Source organism: Notothenia rossii (assembly GCF_949606895.1).
Source record: "Notothenia rossii genome assembly, chromosome: 8".
In the NCBI taxonomy this organism is placed as follows: domain Eukaryota; kingdom Metazoa; phylum Chordata; class Actinopteri; order Perciformes; family Nototheniidae; genus Notothenia; species Notothenia rossii.
In genome coordinates, this window is record NC_136906.1 from 23,320,092 (window position 1) to 23,339,220 (window position 19,129).

Sequence of the window (19,129 nt, forward strand, 5' to 3'; positions counted from 1 at the left end):
ACCAAACGTTTCCTATAGTTGCATATCAGACCTGCACAACGGTCAGGAGGAATTTTGGACCATTCCTCTTTACAAAACTGTTTCAGTTCAGCAATATTCTTGGGATGTCTGGTGTGAATTGCTCTTTTGAGGTCATGCCACAGCATCTCAATTGGGTTGAGGTCAGGACTCTGACTGGGCCGCTCCAGAAGGCGTATTTTCTTCTGTTGAAGCCATTCTGTTGTTGATTTACTTCTGTGCTTTGGGTCGTTGTCCTGTTGCATCACCCATCTTCTGTTGAGCTTCACTTGGTGGACAGATGGCCTTAAGTTCTCCAGCAAAATGTCTTGATAAACTTGAGAATTCATTTTTCCGTCGATGATGGCAATCTGTCCAGGCCCTGAGGCAGCAAAGCAGCCCCAAACCATGATGCTCCCTCCACCATACTTCACAGTTGGGATGAGGTTTTGATGTTTGTGTGCTGTGCCTTTTTTTCTCCACGCATAGCGTTGTGTGTTCCTTCCAAACAACTCAACTTTGGTTTCATCTGTCCACAGAATATTTTGCCAGTAGTGCTGTGGAACATCCAGGTGCTCTTTTGCAAACTTGAAAACGTGCAGCAATGTTTTTTCTGGACAGCAGTGGCTTCCTCCATTTTATGACCAATTTATGCAGAAATCCAGGTAATTCCAAAGGGTTCACATACTTTTTCTTGCAACTGTATATATATATATTGCACATATAGCACCTATTGCACATTATTTTTCTATTTCAAATCATAAAGTTGGTCCAGGCTGTACTGTGACGGCCTAATGACAGTTCTCTCTGACCAATCAGTGGTCTGCAGTGTTTTTAGACACCTTTTAGTAGCGCCTCAGCTCGCTTGGGGCCGCGGCTAAGTGGTACCAACAAAGGTACCAGAGAAAGGAAAGCCAGACAACAATGTTTGAGCAAGTACAGATATACCATGCAGTGGAAACACACGTTAAAAATGCATATAGACCAGGTGTATTAATTGTAAAAATATTGCTCTGCACTTCGATTTGAGCACCCCGCTCTATACGGCATTGTTTCCCATCCTCCTTATCTATTTCCTCTCCTGTGCACGGGGGTTCAATTAAATCCTTCATTATCATTTTCTGCTTACCTCCGGGTTGTCAGATGCAAATTGATCCTCTCTCTTCCTCCACTTTTTAATCAACATCAGCCTGAAGAAAAACAATGCCTCCCACAAGGTAACACTGTTTGTCTTCGATACGTAGAAATCAATCCGTCCTGCATTACTGCGCTGTCCGTTTATGGTGGAGGGGCCGCTGTGTCTGATAGATTCGGGAGGCTTTGACCCTTTGTTATTGTAGATCCCAGGGTGGGAACCAAGTAGTTTGCTCCGTTTGAGATCTGAAGGAATGCACACACACACACGCACGCACGCCCGCCCGCCCGCACGCCCGCCCGCCCGCACGCACGCACGCACGCACGCACGCACGCACGCACCGCGCGCGCGCGCAAACTGTCCTTGAGCATCTAAGAGAGCCAATGGTTGGTATAAGGGTATTTCTTACTCTTGTATTTGTTTGACATTTTAAACCGAAGCGGAAAGAGTTTATTTGTTCTCTTCCTGCTTATACGGTACATTTGAACTGTACTTCTTCTGTACTGCTATTTTTTAAAGTGTTTTTGTTTTTTTATCTGTGAATACCAATGATAGCCAAAAAAGAAACCCCTGTAAGGTAAGGGAGAAGCCTACCGATTAAGAAACCACCTTTTTATTTTTTATAATTGTGCTCGAGGGACTGTGGTATAAGCAGAAAGGACCACTTAAAGAATAATACTGAACGTCTGCTTTAAATACAGAACAGGGAATTTAACAAATTCCGTTACTTTAAAATGCATTACAATCTGTCCACTATACAAGGAGAGTTATTTGTTTGTTTTTTTTCGTTCTTAATTATCAATACACTGCATTCTGTTTTGCCTCCATACTGTTTGAACAGACTGAGCAGTGTATAACAGAGGCCTGTGTGCATGGATGTGCTTTGTTTTTTGGCTCGTTAAATTCTCTGCATTTCATTATACAGTACATATACACACAGTTTGAATAAATTGTGCGCTGACAAAGAGATCAAAGCATCACTTCTCGCGTGAGCTCTTCGCGAAGGCTCCAGCTGCGAACAAAGCTAGTTACAGACGCTCAGGCTGGTGTTGGTGATTTGATTATTGGGCATCTTGGTCCCTGACATTTGAGAAGTTATTGATAAACTCCAGTGTTGAATCCCCAAGGCAAATACAGTGTTCTCTGAGTGATGTGGATTATCAGATGTTATTAAATTGAGAAAGTTATCTGACATACTGTAGCAGCTGAAGTACCAGACTTCTCTTGTGTTAACAAATACAGTATGCATCTGTTGGAAAAAATGGACTCACACTCACACACAACCGAGGACAGCCCTAAAAGATATTGAATCAATGTGCAGTAGCATACAGTAAGAACGTAAAACAAGGGCAGTAGGTCAAATTTGCCAAATGCCAAATTCAGATGTAGTCAGGGGGAGTGAAGGTGAGAACTATTATTTAATTATTTTAAACAAACAAAGGACCTAAAGTCCCTTGAAACATATTTTGACAAAGCAGTATAGTTGTATGAGATTTTTTTTTGTAACAGACAGTTTCTCTACATTACAAAAAGTCGTCCCAATTAAAAAACGAAATATGTGTATGTCAATGTCTTACTGCGACACAGTAGGAACAATTCTATTTGTCGAATGTTGAAAAATAAATCAATTTTATGAAGTGACAAGACAATGTTTAAAGGTAGGGTAGGTACGTTTGAGAAACCGGCTCGAGACACACTTTTTGTTATATCCCATGGAATGCTCTTAACATCCCGATAGCAATGAATGTCTTAAGTGCTTTGACAAAAAATCCATAAAAAAATGTCATCTGTAGAAGCCGTGGCGCTGTAAAAGGCACGACCAATCATTTTAGCCGGCCCGGCTAAAATAACTGGATGGCCTACCTGCCTGTCAGCCTTCCATCTGTGCGCAAACTTATCTCGTGCCCTCATTGGTCATGTGCGCATTCGTGTGTGTTGGAGGAGGGGCTCTGTAAGGAAGTTGCAGATTTTTTCCGGTTGTGTATTTTCAAATTTCTAGCTCACTCGAGCTGGTTTCTCCAAAATTACCTACCCCACCTTTAACGTTTGGTTTATAGGGTATTAGGTTAGCAGACTTTGTTGTTCCATACAGTACTTACTTCATAATACCACAGTTTATTTTGTATTTCCATTTAATGTTCCAATATCCAAATTCTTTCTGCAATTGTACTGAGGTTGGCGCTCGTCAGTGTCGCTTCAACAAGTCAAGAGGTCTTCTAAAAAGCTGGATGCATTCCGAACCCCGGCGTGGCTATTAAAGACTTTACAGTATAACCTCTGCCTTGGTGGAGGTTAGTCAAATATTTAGTGCTGTGTTAGCAGTGCAGTTTGTGTGGAGCTGTAACATGCACGACTCAACAGCAGCACTGCTAATTTAAGTGAATGATTCTGCCATGTCTAGCTATGAAATGAGCATAAGCAATCATTCTTTATGTGAGATGCGGTCTCAGTCCTTTGACCATTATCGTGATGCACATGGTAAGAGATACAGCTGTCAATAGGCCAAATGGATAAGCTAAGTTCAGTACTAGGTCAACCCTGAAACAATTCACAGTAAAGTGACAGGGCTGTCGTTAACAGCTGCGTTTCAGAGACACATTAGAGAGAATCATTAGGGAGTCTTAGTGAATGTCATTGTATTTAAAACACATTGCGGTGCTGATGTTGTTGTTATTGTTCCTTAAGATCCACAGTGTCACCTTGGGTTTCTATTTTTAGAAGACAATAAAAGATGGCCGTTTAAATCATGTATTAGTTACATTTATGAAATGTGGCGATGCGTAAGTTTCTCTCACTGGTGAATAATTTTATGTAAAAAATTGTTCCTCTCTTTTAAGTAACAGACTGTGCATCCACATATTGCAGAGTGTTAATGAATACCCAGCTGTCCCATGTATTTGCCGTTTGAATTATAGGAAATGGGGCCAGCTCTCTTTTCAGTGGAGCTGTACTTTGAGTTTGAGTGTTAAATAGGAAAACATAAATTGAAACTGTCAATGATAGTCATTGTTGAACTATTTGAACAGCTCTGAGAGCGTTGAGGTAATGAATAGTAGCACAGTCTGCTCCCAATTACACATCCCATTTCAGACACAATGGGGATTAAAGCAACCCACTTCCTTTTCTTTTCCATTGTATTTTATATTCCTTATGCATTGCAGCATTTCTGGTAAAAGCAGTATGAAAATGATATTTCACTCAACCACACAACAGCACGTGCTTATTATGCATACAAATTCAATTACAGAGCCCTATAGATAGAGAATTGTTCATTTGAGCCACCAGGCCTGACTTTTATCTACACATTCCTGTTTTACGCCCAACATATGTTGCCACTATCACAATGAAACAAGGGGTTTGAAGATAACCAGAAAGCAATCAACATTTGGCGGCAGTTGTCAAGCAGCGAATGATTTATGTCCGATCGCAGCTCTGGTTTGTCTCTCCTCCTGCCAGTCAGCGGCTGGCGTGTTGTTGTGAAGCAGAGGTGCTGCTCGCGGCGTGATTGGAGTGGCGTGGAGCTGTGGCGCATGAAAAAAGAGCCGGTGTCACCTTGTCACTCTCGGGCACGCTGCCAAACTGCTGGCGGGGGGGGGGGGGGGGGTTGGAGCGGGCATGTTGCCGAGGAGGGTTGTGTGTTTGAGCACTGTGGTGATGAATCATTGTGTTGCAACCCTCTCCCCCCTCCCAGTTTGTCCCACCCTCCGCCTCACCCCATCACTAACACTGTAATTATCCGCCTATAGAGGGTGGGACATCTGCAATAACACTGGAGTTTGATCATTCTAGTGTGTGTGTGTGTGTGTGTGTGTGTGTGTGTGTGTGTGTGTGTGTGTGTGTGTGTGTGTGTGTGTGTGTGTGTGTGTGTGTGTGTGTGTGTGTGTGTGTGTGTGTGTGTGTGTGTGTGTGTGTGTGTGTGTGTGTGTGTGTGTGTGTGTGTGTGTGTGTGTGTGTGTGTGTGTGTGTGTGTGTGTGTGAAGACAAGGGCGACTGACTTAGGAAAGGAGAGGGATGTTTGAGAGGGTCATTTAGGCTTTGAATCGGTGGTCTTATTGTTCTGTGTGAGTTAGAAGCTCCATTCTGTTTATTATTGAGTCATTTTCATAAGTGATCTCAATTCCCTTCTTGTCAGAAAGTTGGCAGCAAATGCACTATTCTTGCTTTTTATCCCACCGTTTGGTCGGAGCACCTGTGCGGTTGATCTAAAGCTCTCCCCGGCCCAAAGCTCTGCCCATTAGTGCCTCCTCCCCTCAACCCCTGCCTGCACTTACCGGAGATCCTGCAGCTGATCAGGCCAGGGTTTATGTTTGGCACATCTGATCAGAGACTGGTGGTTGAGTATGAAGTCACCCAGGATCAAGGTCCACGCCGAAATAGATGCCCCACAGCAGCAGGGCTGTCACAACAGCAGAAGCTCTGTGGTGGAGCGGAGAGGTGGGTGGAGGTGACCCTGGGGAGCTCGGGGTGATGGCTACTGGCAAATCGAGAGTGAAAGTGACGGTCTCTGATTCTCCATCATTCAGCAGCGTTTGTATTCCTACCCACTGATTTATTAAGTAGTTGATTGATGGATGAAGATAAGAAAAAAACGAGATGCATATACAACATTAAATGGGAGGATTATGTATTATACGTGAGGATATATTTGAAAGGCCTTTCAAGTTTTGTTCATGTTCTGGCTGGCGTATAGGTTAGGGGACGTATAGCTTTGATTCTCCATAGTGCTAAAATTAATAGTCGATTAATCAGAGCGGACAGGAAAAAAAAGATGTTGATACTAAATATAGTCATTTATTAAGAAAATAATGTGAAAAGGAATCTTATCAAATGTGAAGAATTATAATGCTTTTTTCTGGGTTTGTGCTTTTGGTTTGGACAAATCAGGTAATTAGTAACACCACTTTGGGCTCTGGGAAATCTGTGATAGTTATTTTTACCAAATACACAGCCTCGTCCATTTAGTTATTATTACAATTATAATTAAGATTGGTTGATAATAACAGCTGTAGCAACAATAATCCTGTCCCTATCCCTATCTGCATTTAAAACACAGCTGAGAAACATTTGCAATCAGAATTTGGTAGTACGACGGTTTGTCTGCCCCCCACAGCCAGTCAGACTTTTTATTGATATGAAATACTCTTCTGAGGCTCATGCTTTTGTCGTTAACCGGTATTAACAGAATAACCCTACATTTTCTGTAGCTCTTTCTTTCTTTTGACTGTATGTGGTAAACAATATATAGAACTTCCAAGGCTCTTTCTTCTTGTGGTCAGGCCTCACAAGGTCACTGAACCGCAGCTCTAATTATCACCTCAGGGTGCTGGCTCTTCTCTGGAGACTGGGAAACCCCCACTCTCACGATCACCCACTCATTCTGTGCATTAGCACCCCGGGGCGAGTTTTGTTGGCATGGGTGTCGGGCGCACGTATCTTTTTGCTTACATTGTGTGTGTGTGTGTGTGTGTGTGTGTGTGTGTGTGTGTGTGTGTGTGTGTGTGTGTGTGTGTGTGTGTGTGTGTGTGTGTGTGTGTGTGTGTGTGTGTGTGTGTGTGTGTGTGTGTGTGTGTGTGTGTGTGTGTGTGTGTGTGTGTGTGTGTGTGTGTGTGTGTGTGTGTGTGTGTGTGTGTGTGTGTGTGTGTGTGTGTGTGTTGCGCTATCTGTCTTGCCTCTGTAGATTCCCCCCATAATTTTTGTGGAATTAGACAATATGAGACACCAGCCGACATCTCATTTGAAGACTAATTAGGTTCTTCGGAGGGCGGGCGAGGGCGTGCGTTGCATTAATGGTTTAATATGTGCTCTTTGAGATGATGAATATTGAGTCACATTCATGCTCCATGGGTGAGTGAAAATACATAGTGTTATTACTGTATGTGGGTAGGCTAAATGCTCCGTTCAGGTCCTGCTGGAAGCAATCTGCATATCTCAGCTCAAAAATCCTCACAATATATTAGCTGGGATTGACTTTGTATTACAGTGCACCGTGTTTGCTGACACACAGTTGATTTCTCAAAGACGAACTGTGAAACGCGTTTAGACAGCAGAGGCAAAAACATCTGTGAAGTCAGGAGTGGGAAGATGAGATGAAAAAAAAAAAGAATCTCTCGTTCTCACCCCCTCTCATAAACACATGACAAGGTTAAAGGAAGGTTATAAATTAAAGGAAGCTCTGACTTGACTTTGTCACATGCTGGGTGAATTATTTTCTCCCAGTTAATATGTGGGGTGTTAAATGAGCAGCCACATGAGGGGAGGTGACGCTTCACGCCATGCATGTTATCCCCACTACGCTTGCCCCTTTGCCACTGACATCTCTAGAGGAGACGCACACATGGGGCTTTACTTGTGTCAACATATAAAGAGAGATGGAGAGAGCATGGAACAAAGAGATGGTGAGAAGAAACCCCTGAAGGGGGAAAAAGGATGGGGGAAAGAGAAGGCAGATCCTTCACACGACCTCCATTTACAACTAGTGGTGTTACCTACAGCGCAAACATTGGCATGGCATCCAGAGGATATGGAAATTCACTCATGTCAGCGATTATAATTTATGGCAGCTCATGGATGGGATATTTCTTGTCTACTCATCCATGATCATCCAGTGGAAAAGGATAAATAAAAACAGAAAAGGAAATAAGGGAGAGCAGAGAGGGAGTTGGATACTGATAACCTCCTCTTCTAACCTTCTCTGTTAAGCCATCAGTCTTTCTGACCCCTGTAATTAGCACACAAAGCACAGGAATGGAAAGAGCTAGCTTCAATTGGTCCCTGTGAGACTCTGGTCTCAGCCTACAAATAAGATATTGCCGCATAGACAGTATTTTACTGAAAGCAGAGAATAGATTTGTCTCCTGGCAGACACAGCAAATATTTCATCCAGGGTATGCCTGCGGCTTAAAGCCTTGTTGGTATTAGTGCGCCTAAAACTTGTTGGGAGCTTACAGTCCACATGGGAATACTTTCACAATATCAATTACTTCAAGCACACACAGGCGCTCGCGGGGATTTACACACACATTTGCCGCAAGACACCACGAGACTAAAACACAGAGGAAACAGGTTGGCAGCAGTATAGGAAAATTACATGACAACTAATTGTTCTAATTTGCTAAATTTGAGCTAAATCTTAATGCGGGGATTGAGCGTGATACTGCGGGGAGGCCTCCTGCTCCTCCTGCAGGGAGAAGGCAGCTCCACACAGGAGAGCCCACCCTTATCCCCTGTTACCCCCCACCTTTATCCCCTGTTACCCGCAACCAGCAGCCCCAGGGCGCGGAGGCCAGCCGGGTGAAGTAATTGAATAACTAACAGCAGATCAGATATTTGGCTGACTCCAGCTCATTGGACGGACAGAAATGCCCATACAGCAACTACAATAACTGACTGGCAGGCTGGAAAACAGCGGACTGCATGGAAGCATGGAGAAAGCCGGAGCTGAAGACTGAAGATGATGCTGGGATGTATTTTTATATAAAGCTTCAGGACAGAAAGTATAGGAGCAGCGGATAAGGCAAGAGGCGGTTTAATCTCTCAAGAGGCCGATTTAACACTATTACTGAGTTCTTTTTTATCATGTAACTTAATGACTTTAATGACTTGTAGAAAAATGTTGAAAGCATTAAAGGATTCGAGAATCAAAGAAAGGCTTTTTCGAGGTCGGGGAATATTTTTTTATGTGGTAGAGAAGCGAAAGCCTTCACAGTGTGGTGTGTGTGGAGACCACTCAGGGCCGAGACTGCAGCACTGTATCCCGGCGCTTTGTCTTTGTTCCTGTGAAAAGGACAGGAAGTGTGTGGCAGTGTGGAGGAATTAGTTTACTTATTCATCAGGTTTTCGAGTTCTAGCGGACGCAAGGTTTCCAAGGGATGATAAATGGCATCCGAAGGCTCAGGTGGATGGGGAAAGAGAGGAGGTAAATAATGGAACAGCCTGACAAACAAAGGAGTCTCCATGATGCATTGTCTGAATGTGAAACAAAGCTACAGGTGTGTGTGTGTGTGTGTGTGTGTGTGTGTGTGTGTGTGTGTGTGTGTGTGTGTGTGTGTGTGTGTGTGTGTGTGTGTGTGTGTGTGTGTGTGTGTGTGTGTGTGTGTGTGTGTGTGTGTGTGTGTGTGTGTGTGTGTGTGTGTGTGTGTGTGTGTGTGTGTGTGTGTGTGTGTGTGTGTGTGTGTGTGTGTGTGTGTGCGCGCTGGACTGATGGATGCTGAAACTTTCCTCGTCTCTCCATCGCTGCTAAACCCCAGCAGGAGAGTTTAGGTGGCTTTTGAAGTGAGCCTGGCAGCGCCACCTCTGTGAAGTGACTGTGTGGATGAAGCGGGTGCATTTGGGCCGGCATAGAAAATAGAATAAATAAATATATAAAAGATGGAACGTCCCCCAAGAGTGGAAATGTAACTCTAATGCAGCAGGAGGAGGAGGAGGACAGGAAAGCTATTAAGGCTAAGCGAGGGCCTGGGGTCCACTCAAGTTTTACACTCCTACTCAGGGCTGCACCGTATGTATCCCTGATACACTCTCTCACGCACACGGACACACACACACACACACACACACACACACACACACACACACACACACACACACACACACACCCTCTCAACCTCCTGTTCCCGCTCCGTTCCGTCTGAACTCCCTCTCAGCGCTGAGCTGAGCAGACCCAAGGAAACGGTTCATTTAAATGTACATAATTTGCTCTCGGAGGCTCACTCTTGGTCTCACTGTTCCCCTGTGGCGCCACAGAGAAACAGCCCAGGAGAGACTGACAGAAAGAAGAGATTTTATCCTGGAAGAATCCAGTGGCCCGGACAGAAACACAGGCTGGTAAAAGCCAGCCAGAGAGAAAGAGATCTTCAGGTACACTGGATATTTTCCCCTAGAGACTTTGATGCCAACACATGTTTTCCTCTTGTCTTGCCACCAGATTCCTTTTACTGGGAAAGACCAAACACAACGCTGTGCATTTAGCACAGTGAAGTGTATAGAAATGACAAGCTAATACGAAAATGTACAAATGTCACAGTTTTTATATAAATAATAAGTATTTCATAATGGGAAATAATTAACTAATTAATAATGAGTAACAGTTTTGATAATTGATTTATACTTTCAGTTTGCTGACATTTTTTATCCTTTAAGCTTTTTGAATTAGGAAGATTACCTGATTTTCATTATATAATTTTATGTTATATCATTATACATGAAATATCTCTGGGTTTTGGATTATCTGGAAATGAGATGGAAATCTTTCTCAAATTTCAGACATTTTATACACTGAACGTTTAATTAATTACATCATCTGTTTTTACCGACAATCATCAGATTCAGGCTTACAACACATCATCTGTAATTTGCACACACACAAAAAAGGAGAATAAAAGCAGTAGATACAGTAGTACACAGAACTAGGTGGAAAGAGGAAGACAGGAAAGAAGGGAATTGGAAGAGAGTGAGAAGCGATTTGGCCTTTGTCAAAGTCAACACTTGGCCTTTTGCGGATCAGGAGGTGATTGTGTTGAATGTGTTGCACAAGCTAGTGTTGTCAAAGTGTGCGTGTCAGAATTACTGCCAGACGTCAGAATATCAGTCATCTGTTTGCTTGTTTCTGTGTGTGAGGGTTTTTATAACCTCTGGATTTATACAGGCTTAGTCTTTACACTAACACTGACCCTTTTTTAGCATTTGTCAGTTCTCCAAGAACAAAGTAAACAAAGCAAACAAATCCTCATAATTGATTCTATTTGGGCTGAGTCAACTCATATCAAATAATGAGTAAACATCAAGAGGGATTTGAGGGATAAAATACGTGCTTTTCTTATGTCTTGTCAGCATGACTCTCTGTCATTGTGAAAGGAAACCTCCAACAATAACAGCAGAATGGTGGCCAAATAAACGTGCTGAAATGACCGTACTGCAAGTATATTTCATGGACTTTAGACCCAAGAAAGTGAGGGGGAAAATAAATGTGTTTGTAAGTGAAAAGGTCCAGGAGTCAATGTGCTGGTTCGCTGCTCACAACTTTGCAAGATTCAGCAGAAATCAAACATTAAACTGGAGAAAAATATCTTCTGATGTGCTGTCAAACATTCAGACTTCTTTCCCCTGAGAAAAAAGAAACAAATATATTTATATGTCCACTCTCCTGTTTGGGCTAGTGATAAGAGGCTGTTTCAAAAGAGAACAAACCAACATCCTGATCATTTGATATCCTTTCAGTTGTGTGTTCATGTCCTTATAAACGACAGGAGTCTCTGCTTTTGTTTGCTTTATGCTGCAATATCATGTTAATCTGCTGTCCGTGCTAAAATATCACCACCTCAGGCTTAGTCTCACTTAACATTAAGGGGTCAAGGCATTTTATATAAAATAATGAAAGGTAAATATTGAACAGTTCAATTACTTCGTCATTTAGAAGCTTAACATTTTGCCGCTGTTTACATTCTTTTTAGGAAATGTTGGCAAAAGCTTGTGAAGGCTGAAAAACAAGGTTTGTCTTCAAAGTGCACACTCTCTAAGGACTGACATGTATCTGAACACCAATTGAAGAGAAAATGAGTAACAGATTGCTGCTTTGATAGTATTATCAACAAAAAGCAACCTCGAAATGAGCCAATGCGGAAGTGCCTTACACTTGCATTCTCTATAATTACCACCAGGGGGGTGACTTTCCTGGGGCAATAAGAATTGCAATTGTATAGAGGCCTATGAGAAAATGACCCAACTTCTTACATGATTTGTTAACTCAGTAAAAATGTTCTTCTAACTGGAGGGTCCCAATCACAAGTTTCAAATGTTCTTCATTACAATAAGTTATGGTTATTCCTTCGGAAATAGGTGGTAACGCAAGGTGGTGTGTTTCAGGGCCTTGGCTACCGTGTGATTGACAGGTCACTACCACTGTGATTTGCAGTTGAGTGCTCTCTGTTTCCACTGTCAGTACTTTAACCCTTTTTTAAAACCAAAATGTTAGAGCCAAAAAGCAATTTTCAAGGCTCCTAAAGGTTAGTCCACAAACCACAGGTGACGTCACCATGGTTGTGTCTACTTAAGTACAGTCTTTGAATAATTCAAACGTTATGATAACAAAGGACGTTGAAAATATCCTTTGTTCTGCCTTTGGGGATATGTTGTGTGTGTGTGCATGTACAGTAGGTACAGTATACTAGTGTCAAAGACGCTTGGTCAATTAATAAGGATTTATTACCCCTGTTTGCAGCTTTAGGGACCCTCATCTAAAAACAGTGCTGTTTTCTCGGTAAAGATGATACATGATATTAATAATCTGGAGATAATTGAACATCCATCTCTCTTAATTATTGAATCAGTAGAGAAAAAAGGTTCTTATGTTTGAGAGGTTGGGTAACCTCAGATTTTACAGGACTAACACGTATAGACTGATAACAGAGACAGGATACACACACTCCACACACTGATTTCGACTGGGCCATCGTGCCGCTCGTATTAAAGATAGAAATGATTAAGAAACGCTTCTTTAGAAACCAGATGGTGTGGATGTGTCATAAAGTTATTGGCTCAGTTTTAATAAAATCTGGCAATAGTTGTCGTAGAAAATCAACTCTGATGTTCATTCGTCGTCAGTATTATGACCTGTTTGCCTGATGATTATTGTTGCTTCGACCTCCCTGTAGTTTGGCTGTTGACTTGAATGTTTCACGTTATATAAATACACTCGCGACTGTAAATGGTCAACAACACATTTAAGCTATCACGTATTGATAAGGAAATGACAAAGATAAATTGTTTATGTCAACCTGAACCTAAAATAGAACTGTACTGATGTATTTCACAAAACAGAAATTATGCTTTTCGAAACTTGCTTGCATAATATGTGTAACTTTTGGCAACCACAAGGTTTAAGCCAATTATAGTAATTTATCATATTTCCATAATAATTTGTCAACTGTTGCCTCATACCGCCTCCAGGAATACAGTCTGCAGCTGCTTCACATAGCCAGAGAGCACCAGAAAAACACTGGCTGGCACAATTTATCATTTGTAAAAAGAAAGATTCTAAGGGTAACACATTAACAATATATTTTCCATTTTATTTAACACTCTAAATAGAAAATTACAGTTGTTTGTTCTTGCAGTTATTGCACATTTTGCATTCAACCTCGAGCTGATATGTTGCTGCCTAAGGCTGAATTGACCCTTGCATTTAATAATTACAGTATTTGACAACATATATATGCATATATATAATGTATATAAATCTATGTTTCGTCCATGGCCTAAATAGAGTAAATGTTTGGACACTGTATCTAGGGGTAGATGCAATGCAGGTGGAGACCATGTGATATTGTCATAAGCTTTACAACAAGCAAGCAATAAAACCCTCAGTAGAAGATGTTTGAAACTATTCAATTATATCTTTGCCTTATGCCAATCTGTTCAGCTATAATTTATTTTTACAGTAATAAAATGAAGCAATCGTTGTTCCCGCAGGTACTTTAATCGTTGAAAGTTTGAGAATTTAAAGGGAAAAATGATCAAAGCCTTGATAGTTTAGAAAACGGACACAAAGAGACATTGAAAGTCCTTGCATATGTTGTTTAAAGAACCCTGAGTATTGCATTTAACTTCTGTAAATCCACTCAGTACTACTTTGGAAACATAATGGGTATTCAATATAATGGAGTCCAATGCCACACTAAAACAGAGTACTGCCTTCAGTGCTGAGTCAGCAGCTTAACAAACCCAACTTTAAAGTTTGTTTGAAAAACCTCTAACTTGCATTAATTGGCTTTATTGTATTGCATCATACAGGTGTTTTATATGTATCTTCACTTTAGGGCGGGCTTACTGATTCAATGACCAATCAGCGGGAAGGAAGGGCCATAGAGATCCTGGAATGTTCCCCTTAATGAGCTTTTACTTGCTTCATCTGCCCACTCCCCTTAGGTTACTTTCCAAATAAAATATATTATTGCTATTATTACTAAACGACTCTCCAACACGCTGCTTCTGGAATAGGTTCCAGACTGATCATTAGTTTGGTGACTCATTTTATGAATGATTAATGTCACTGGCAAAGTCTAATAACGATATATTGGGGTGTTATTTACTTTTCTCTTTTTATTAAGCACACATTTCCCTGCATTTTTTTATAGCACAGGCCTGTATATATTCATACATGAGGCGGCAGGCTCAATTAGCTGTAGCAAATCATCTGGCCTTTGGCTGAAGCAATCCAGTCCTTGCCAAACTTTGCCGACTGTCATGGCAACGGGTGACACTGACATTTTCAGTCGGTTGCATTTATCACCTCACACCCTCCCTGCTACAGTATGTACGCCTCTGACATTTTGAAAGGGACGTATTTGGCACTGGGCGGCTGGCTTGGTTGCCATTTGTTGTGTCTCCATGTGTTTGTTAATGAACAGAATGTATTGTATGTTTGTTCGCTCATGTGGGTGCACATATGTAGATCGGTGTTGACATGTGCCTTCCCCTCAGGAGCTGATTTCTCACTTAAGATGTTGTTTTCTATTGCTGTGAACCTTAATGCCAAGTGTTATTATAAAAATATATAAAAAGTAAGTTATACATTAGGGAAACATTATGAATAACTCAGTCATGTCTGCATGATTCATTTTATCTCATACTGGATGCATGTGTGACAAGAAAATCTATTAATATGTGTCCAAATGCGTGTATACAGATCTTGTGCTTAAGCCTCTAGCCCAGTAATTGAAAATTGAATAGAACGCTGAAGTTGTGGGCTCATGGCTCATGGCTCATGGCCTAATTTGGCAGATGGCTCACTGAATCTCTCCGTGGAACCGTTCCCTTAAGTGTGTGTGTGTGTGTGTGTGTGTGTGTGTGTGTGTGTGTGTGTGTGTGTGTGTGTGTGTGTGTGTGTGTGTGTGTGTGTGTGTGTGTGTGTGTGTGTGTGTGTGTGTGTGTGTGTGTGTGTGTGTGTGTGTGTGTGTGTGTGTGTGTGTGTGTGTGTGTGTGTGTGTGTGTGTGTGTGTGTGTGTGTGTGTGTGTGCGTAACTCCTTGGAGACAAAGACTCCTCAAAGCGTCCTCTTAACGAGTCAAGTTTACATCAGGATCAGCAGAGGAAGTTGGAAGCCAGACACAGGTGAGGGTATTGTTGTTGATTTAGTTTCTCTGTCCCGCTGTCCTCCCTGAGGTCTCCTTCACCTTGCAGGATCTCATTACCTTGTCTATTTATCACAAACATTGTCTTATTTCCAGCCAATCAGGGTTAATGTATTCAGTTAAGGAGATGTCATCTTTAACATGTTTTGTTGCGTCTCATAACACCAATTGACTTGTGTTATTCGCAGTTTGTTCAACCTTATCCACTTGTTCAGGTTTATTATATTGCTTGTTATGTGAATAGTGTTGGACCTTGTGGAGTCAGAATTGATTTTAAGTTAAGGGTTTAGGTAATGTCATTTGCATAGCTTTATAACTTGGTTTGAAGTGGTTTAGTCTTGTCAACAATTTATTTTGGTCACATGATGAAAGCGATTGCAAACAAGCTAACTCTTTAGCAAAATTGTTTTATTGTGGAGGGGAACCTAAAAGCGTATAAAATGTCAGTGATAGATGAGTGTTTAAAACTTACATTGTGGGTAATAATCTCACTCTTTTAAATGGAGTTTCTCTAAAACCTGTATCCTTATATGACTGGTTGTTTTGTCTTTCTCTTTGTTGTAGCTCATCCAAATTTCAGCAATTAACTTGTTGAGATGGAGCGGGAGAGAGCCGTGTTTAATCCGAACATATGGTTATAGAGAAGAATAATGTAATTATCGCTCCAAACCCCCAAAGTGTCTCCGGATGTCCTCTCATTCCTCTAAAAAACACTACAAGCAATTCATTGTCATAGCACATGCCAAAGGGAGGTGTGAGGTGTGAGGTGTGTGTGTGTGTGTGTGTGTGTGTGTGTGTGTGTGTGTGTGTGTGTGTGTGTGTGTGTGTGTGTGTGTGTGTGTGTGTGTGTGTGTGTGTGTGTGTGTGTGTGTGTGTGTGTGTGTGTGTGTGTGTGTGTGTGTGTGTGTGTGTGTGTGTGTGTGTGTGTGTGTGTGTGTGTGTGTGTGTGTGTGTGCGCGCGCGCCTGGGTGTGGGTGTGTGGGGTGGGTGGTTGGGTGTGGGTGTGTGTGTATAGGAGTGCATTTTGCGGGCACCTGAAAAATAGAATTTTCTCTCAAACTAATTATTAATTTCGACTCATGTCAGTCAAGCCCTCACGTTTCCATCTGAGCGTGATCGTGGGCTCTTCGCAGCCTCCCTGCATTTTCCCCTCCTTGTTATCCGTGTCTTTATTTAGCCAAACTTCTGCCGTCAGGAGCAGGTTGTGTGTGAGCGTCTCCCAGCGCGCCTTCCAGTCAACGCTCCACACTGACACGTGTCTGTATGTGTTAATCACAGATGTCTATTTCTCCCCTTCTCTGGTCTCCCCCAGACATCCCATGGCTCTCTCACTGCCCGAAGTGAGCGCAGCACAGGTGACACAGGACGGCATGACTAGCCGGCCACACATCCATTAAACTGTGAGAAGCAGCAGGAGAGACAAACAGAGCTACATTTGGGGAGATATTACTCAGAACCAACAGACTGCTCCAAGTTACACAAGAATCTGGTGGCATCAAAAGTTTGGCATGATTACTTCTTTCCTGATCTCCCTGAGAGGTTTCGTGTATTATTCTCTATGTTTTAATTTGCCAGCTAAGGTGAATGCTTCTCTCACTTGTCTATATTTATTTTATCTGCATGCTAATGTCTGAAATACATGGTGCCTATCCTGGTTGAGTGGGAGTAATGTGGAGGGTAATATCTCCTCTTTGACATCTGCCCTCAGCCTCATCCACCTCGCCTCAGTGCCGCGGGCCCTGTAGCTCTGTCTGATGTCCGCTCACGCAAACACCACTGCACTCCACACACTCGAGCATGCACACTGGCACACACACACACACACACACACACACACACACACACACACACACACACACACACACACACACACACACACACACACACACACGCGCACACACACACACACACACACACACACACACACACACACACACACACACACACACACACACACACACACACACACACACACACACACACACACACACAAATATACAGATTTGCTGCAATTAGAGTCGTATGGTGTGAGCTTACTGCCTCCCACTATTCTAACCAATAAGGTCATTTTGTAGATGAAGAAAACAAATCCATTTCTACACAGTTCCCATTTCCAATGCACTCCACAACCCCGTCTCTTCTTTGGTCCAAACAGTAAAATGAATATGTTTTACTGTATTCAGTGTCCTCATTTCTTTCTATCTGCATTGCCGTTCTTTCTTCAGAATCCTAGCCTTTTATTTCCCATTGGAATGTAAATGTATAGCAAGTGAATGCAAAGCCATGGGTGTTGTTTATACGATGGTACAGATACAGATATAGACAGCGTTATCGAAATGACTGACTGCAGCACTTAAGATCAAAACAGTGTTTTTACATATTTGTGGTCCTCATTCTGCCCAGACCTTTAAACATTTGGCTGTTTTTTGCCTACAAAAATCTTTGTTTGTCTCAGCTACATAATTGAATACCATTAATTTAGCGAGCACTGCCTCACAGCCAAGAAATGGTCTGATCTTTGTTTAAAGTGTGTCAGCTTTTTAGCCCTATTAGTAGTTTGTTCTTCTTTGGGGTGTGTGCAAAGCACGAGGGAGGCAGCACTTTAAAAGGTCACTAATGCACTCAGCCTGCTCAAGGGAAGAAAAAAAAGGCATATTCGATGTTTGTTTTTGGCTTTTTTTATCTCTATTTACAGTGGGTTCTCTGGAGATGCAGCATGTGAGGATACCATGGTGTTTTGAGTGTGAGGGAGGAGAAGATGGGAGAAACATTTACCGCATTGTATCCTGTCTGCTTCTGCCTGCGGGGTTTAAGGGCCGTGATCCGACATTTACAGAGAACAAAAGGAATGTTGAGCTCAAGACGGCAGTTGTGGAGAGTAATACAAAAAAAGAGGGTCAGAGGTTTTTGAAGTTCTGTGAGTTAACTTTCGTTCTGTTATGGCCAGGAGTATGTTGTTAAACAAGTGTGTAGAAGGCACTGGAGCGATGGTGTGGGGTCACAGTGTCACACGGTCTGAGGGGGAGCCTGCAGATAAGAGCCTGGGTGCCCGGCGCAAGGAGCGACTGCAGAGTACACCTGGCCTGGCAGCTTCACACCGTCCAGGGACACACTGGGAAAAGGCTTCCTCCTCGGCCGTGACCCAAACTGACAAAGAGAATCATGTGCGATGGTAGAAAACAGGGGAAGGCTGACAGTGTTAATGTGTCACTGCGGTATCATGCAGAGGTTTCCGTGTGTGTACGTAAATGTTCGTGTGTGTGTGTGTGGCTCCGGGGCCGGTCTACTAACAGCTGTCCGCTTTTCTAACCTTTGTGTGTGTCATACTAAATAAATGCAGGAGAAAATAAAATAGGTGAGAAAAAAAACAAGTGAGAGGAAAAAGGTCAGACTTGAAGAAGAGAATGATGGCGCTGGAATGCTTGCAAATCAGAATGATCAAGTTATCACTGTAGATGCAAAACGTTAAATAGCTAGGGAGCAAAGCATCCCCAACACGTTGATTAACGAAATTAAATATAACCATCAATATCACATAAATCAACCTTAATTTAATTAGCAAAACAAATGAGAAACATTAATTTATTAGATTTTGTCTCGCGCCTCACTCTATTAACTAATAATAGATGGCAAGACAAGGCATGCAGGGCTAAAATGATTATGATGCAGTACATTGAGGTTTAGGGCACTTGTGAATCATGACTATTCACACTCTGGTACAGGTTTAAAGTTATTTCTCTCTGAGGATATGCAAGTGACATAAATGAACCAAACGTCACCAGAGTGGCACAGGAAATAGGTTGAAAGTGCTGACATGAAGATAAGGAGCTGAGTAAATACCTGCAAAAACAGTTTTGGGGAAATTTGATAGA